Source organism: Salmo trutta, chromosome 17 (genome assembly GCF_901001165.1).
Source record: "Salmo trutta chromosome 17, fSalTru1.1, whole genome shotgun sequence".
NCBI classification, from domain to species: domain Eukaryota; kingdom Metazoa; phylum Chordata; class Actinopteri; order Salmoniformes; family Salmonidae; genus Salmo; species Salmo trutta.
In genome coordinates this window covers 57,495,398-57,501,397 of record NC_042973.1, presented here as the reverse complement: position 1 = coordinate 57,501,397, position 6,000 = coordinate 57,495,398, and positions in this window count along the sequence as shown.

The following is a 6,000-nucleotide window of genomic DNA, read 5'->3' as shown; positions in this document are numbered from 1 at the left end:
TTAAAACCCGGAATAGAAAACACCAATACTGGTGTGAATCTGGAGATGAAACAATGGCAGAGGCTAAAATAATTAGTTCAAAAAAACTTTAGTGTGAATGAAAAAAAGCTCCAAAACAAATGTTTTTAAACCATCCAGTTATTCAAGGTAAAAACCACACTGCTGCTACTGAGCAGTAGAACAAGAGGGTTGGGCTGCAATTTGCAGTGAATTCAATGGAAATGTAACCACAAGAAGAGTACAACAACTAGAGGTGAGATATCTGAATTATTATCAGGATTACAAGAAGAAACAACAACTAGAGGTGAGATATCTGAATTATTATCAGGATTACAAGAAGAAACAACAACTAGAGGTGAGATATCTGCATTATTATCAGGATTACAAGAAGAAACAACAACTAGAGGTGAGATATCTGCATTATTATCAGGATTACAAGAAGAAACAACAACTAGAGGTGAGATATCTGCATTATTATCAGGATTACAAGAAGAAACAACAACTAGAGGTGAGATATCTGCATTATTATCAGGATTACAAGATGAAATAACAACTAGAGGTGAGATATCTGCATTATTATCAGGATTACAAGAAGAAACAACAACTAGAGGTGAGATATCTGCATTATTATCAGTATTTCACATTTCTCATATTCATATTTTTGTGACATGATTTCTATTATAAAATGATATCTGCCTTTTATAGACTCTGTGGAAGAACCTTAAACTGGCTTTAAAAAGAGAGAAAGCAGAGATCAGAAGAGAGAGATTTACTACTGGTGGTGGACCACCAAAACAACACAACACTGATGAATTGAGTGACTTCCTGTCTGGAATAATAGAGCAGCAGCAAACTCTGGATGGTATACCAGATGATGACCAACCTCTGGATGGTATACCAGATGATGACCAACCTCTGGATGGTATACCAGATGACGACCAACCTCTGGATGGTATACCAGACGACGACCAACCTCTGGATGGTATACCAGACGACGACCAACCTCTGAATGGTATACCAGACGATGACCAACCTCTGGATGGTATACCAGATGACGACCAACCTCTAGATGGTATACCAGACGACGACCAACCTCTGGATGGTATACCAGACGATGACCAACCTCTGGATGGTATACCAGACGATGACCATTCTCTGGATGGTATACCAGATGATGACCAACCTCTGGATGGTATACCAGATGATGACCAACCTCTGGATGGTATACCAGACGATGAACAACCTCTGGATGGTATACCAGATGATGACCAACCTCTGGATGGTATACCAGATGATGACCAACCTCTGGATGGTGTACCAGATGATGACCAACCTCTGGATGGTATATCAGACGATGACCTACCTCTGGATGGTATACCAGACGATGATCAACCTCTGGATGGTATACCAGACGATGACCAACCTCTGGATGGTGTACCAGATGATGACCAACCTCTGGATGGTATATCAGACGATGACCTGCCTCTGGATGGTATACCAGACGATGAGCATTTGGACAGTTCAGATGAAGAACTGAGCACAAAAGGTACATATACCAAAGACAGTAAATTGGTTACTTCCTTTGGTAAATATATTCCACTGTCTGAGTCAATCTTTATTCTTCTTCATTATAAGGACCACATGAGTTTATTTGTGCTTCTAACCGTGTTCTTTTTCCAGAGGAAAGGAATGTGAACAGGTTGGAAGAGCCAGTACACAGTGAGGGTGTAATGTGAACAGGTTGGAAGAGCCAGTACACAGCGAGGGTGTAATGTGAACAGGTTGGAAGAGCCAGTACACAGTGAGGGTGGAATGTGAACAGGTTGGAAGAGCCAGTACACAGTGAGGGTGGAATGTGAACAGGTTGGAAGAGCCAGTACACAGTGAGGGTGGAATGTGAACAGGTTGGAAGAGCCAGTACACAGTGAGGGTGGAATGTGAACAGGTTGGAAGAGCCAGTACACAGTGAGGGAGGAATGTGAACAGGTTGGAAGAGCCAGTACACAGTGAGGGTGTAATGTGAACAGGTTGGAAGAGCCAGTACACAGTGAGGGTGGAATGTGAACAGGTTGGAAGAGCCAGTACACAGTGAGGGTGGAATGTGAACAGGTTGGAAGAGCCAGTACACAGTGAGGGTGGAATGTGAACAGGTTGGAAGAGCCAGTACACAGTGAGGGTGTAATGTGAACAGGTTGGAAGAGCCAGTACACAGTGAGGGTGTAATGTGAACAGGTTGGAAGAGCCAGTACACAGTGAGGGTGTAATGTGAACAGGTTGGAAGAGCCAGTACACAGTGAGGGTGGAATGTGAACAGGTTGGAAGAGCCAGTACACAGTGAGGGTGGAATGTGAACAGGTTGGAAGAGCCAGTACACAGTGAGGGTGGAATGTGAACAGGTTGGAAGAGCCAGTACACAGTGAGGGTGGAATGTGAACAGGTTGGAAGAGCCAGTACACAGTGAGGGTGTAATGTGAACAGGTTGGAAGAGCCAGTACACAGTGAGGGTGGAATGTGAACAGGTTGGAAGAGCCAGTACACAGTGAGGGTGGAATGTGAACAGGTTGGAAGAGCCAGTACACAGTGAGGGTGTAATGTGAACAGGTTGGAAGAGCCAGTACACAGTGAGGGTGGAATGTGAACAGGTTGGAAGAGCCAGTACACAGTGAGGGTGTGATGTGAACAGGTTAGAAGAGCCAGTACACAGTGAGGGTGGAATGTGAACATCTCCGACCATGCGGTCACTAAACTACTCTCCTCCTGCTAAAGAAGAGAACATCACAGTAAAACAAGAAGTAGAGGGTGAAGCCGTTACTGTGAAAGAAGAAAAAGACTCGTTCAGAGTGAAAGAGGAGGAGGATGTTACAGTAAAAGAAGAGGAGGATGCAGTTTATGGAGTGAAAGAGGATGAGGAGGAGATGACTGTCACATCGAAAAAGGAGGAAACTGGATATCTGGACCCGGTTTCCCAAACGCATCTTAAGGAATCCAATGGTTCTAACGGTGAACTTAGCCATAAGATGGTTTTGAGAAACCGTTCCCTGATTAACACTAGTAAGTACTGTCTTAAATACAGAGGCACAAACTCTGCAGTTGTTGAACTGATGTGTGGTGTTAAAGGGGAAATATGCAATAGCTACATCCATATTGTGACTTTTATATTAGTTATTTATAGCCATTGATTCTTGAAGAATATAACACATGCCTCATGAGCTTAGGTCAACTGTTGTACCCCATCAGAACCCCAAATAAGCTTTTTTTTTACTCCAATGTTTAGAAATGTAAACCAACACTGTATAGCCTCAACATGGTTAAAACTATATTGTTGATATCATGGATGGTCAGTCCTTGCATCCATAGGTCTGTCTATGAATTTGAAAGTAGTTACATTTCTCCAACCCCATAGTCATCTTATAACCAAAACAGTGGTGGAATGACAGCTTTGTTGTTGTATGAACTGCAGATTGCTGGGTTGCTGATCATGGGAGGATCAGGACAGTCATGGGAACATCTGCTTGATGCTGATCATGGGAGGATCAGGACAGTCATGGGAACATCTGCTTGATGCTGATCATGGGAGGATCAGGACAGTCATGGGAACATCTGCTTGATGCTGATCATGGGAGGATCAGGACAGTCATGGGAACATCTGCTTGATGCTGATCATGGGAGGATCAGGACAGTCATGGGAACATCTGCTTGATGCTGATCATGGGAAGATCAGGAAAGTCATGGGTACATCTGCTTGATGCTGATCATGGGAGGATCAGGACAGCCATGGGAACATCTGCTTGATGCTGATCATGGGAAGATCAGGACAGTCATGGGAACATCTGCTTGATGCTGATCATGGGAGGATCATGACAGTCATGCTGCTTCAGGTAGTTGTGCAGCACAGCTGTAGCAATGATCACCTTGCAGCAACTTCTTGGCTTGAAACCAAGTGTATTGCGAAAACACTGGAATCGATTTTTCCATTCTCCAAACATACGCTGGACCATCCCTCTCGTGTGGATATGAGGTCTGTTGTATCTTTGCTGCTCAGCTGTTGTGGGATTTATGTCTGGAGTGAATAAAAAGTTACTCTAGTAGTCCACTATGTTGTCCTCTCTGAAACTGAGACCAATGAAGAGTTGAGGGAAATCCTTCATTGGTGAGTTGCACCTTTCCAACAGGCAACAATGTTTGAGAACTCTAAATGAGGATTAGCATCCACCCTGAACATTGATGGAGAACCAGTTGTTATGGTTACGATACTCCTCAGCATCAGGAGTTGATGGGAAACCAGTTGTTATGGTTACGGTACCCCTCAGCATCAGGAGTTGATGGTAAACCAGTTGTTATGGTTACGGTACTCCTCAGCATCAGGAGTTGATGGTAAACCAGTTGTTATGGTTACGGTACCCCTCAGCATCAGGAGTTGATGGTAAACCAGTTGTTATGGTTACGGTACTCCTCAGCATCAGGAGTTGATGGTAAACCAGTTGTTATGGTTACGGTACTCCTCAGCATCAGGAGTTGATGGTAAACCAGTTGTTATGGTTACGGTACTCCTCAGCATCAGGAGTTGATGGTAAACCAGTTGTTATGGTTAAGGTACTCCTCAGCATCAGGAGTTGATGGACACTTGATGGGAACATGACATCCATCTAACCAGCCAATCACTCCTGGGAACTGCCCATATTCAGAGAACTACCCTTTATAGTTGGCTTGACCAGCAGCATCAGGAAACTAGATATAAAGACTCCTCCTGCAGACTTTATAGTTGGCTTGACCAGCAGCATCAGGAAACTAGATGTAAAGAGTCCTCCTGCAGACTTTATAGTTGGCTTGGCCAGCAGCATCAGGAAACTAGATGTAAAGACTCCTCCTGCAGACTTTATAGTTGGCTTGGCCAGCAGCATCAGGAAACTAGATGTAAAGAGTCCTCCTGCAGACTTTATAGTTGGCTTGACCAGCAGCATCAGGAAACTAGATGTAAAGACTCCTCCTGCAGACATTGTGAACTATTAAACACACAGTTGCTTCACTGGCACCGACACAAATCACCAGTTTCACAATGAAAGATTCCAGATGCCAAAAACCTCAGTGATCAGAACTTGGAGAGAATTGGGTGAAGGCCTTCCTCTTTGAGACAGAGGAAAGTCTAGGCTCAAGGAGAGATATTATCTCCAATGCATTTTCTTTGTACATACGAAAGCAGTCTCAAAGTAATGTAATGGATTACTCCTATCCACAAGTACTGGTCTGGCTGGCCTCTGTAGTGCATGTTGGTCTTCATAGTCCAGGCTCCCTCACAAACAGCACTAAGCAGAAGTTAAACCTGCCTCTTTGAAAGATTCATTTAATCTTCCATTTAGTCCTGGAGTAGCTCTAATCCTCCCTCTTGCAATCGGCTTTGATTAGTCCAGAACAGCTAAATCTACGACTATTGTAAGATAACTCAAAGCGACATGCACAGACTTAAGACAGCTCAAACAAGCATTTTAGTCTGGGACTAAGCTTAAGCCTTGTCTGTGAAACCAGCCCTGAGTGTTTTATATAATATTACTAAATGTGTTTATTTCTGTGTTGCAGTCAAGAAATGGAACAGCAAGGCCACAGAACATGACATAAGCAGAGCTGTGGGAGACCACCTCAAGCCCCTGGTAGAGCCGGGGGTGGTGTTTACCACTCCACCACGCCTTCAGCAGACTGGAAAAGTGGGATTGATACGGTTTTTCATACTAAAAGGGACCAAGAAATGTGTTGCTTTTACACATATTTGTTCATTGGTTTGGTCATTGGATTCATTTGTTTTACAATATGTTTAAATCAAATCAAGCTTTATTTATACAGCACATTTCAGACATGGATGCAACGCAATGGTTTCACAGGGGAAAAAAACTATGAAAACAGAAATATTTAGTACACAACAAACAGAGGATAAAAAACAAGATTAACAACTGAAAGACTAATGAGCACCCTAAAGAAATGCCATTGATTAAAATATTAACAATTGGA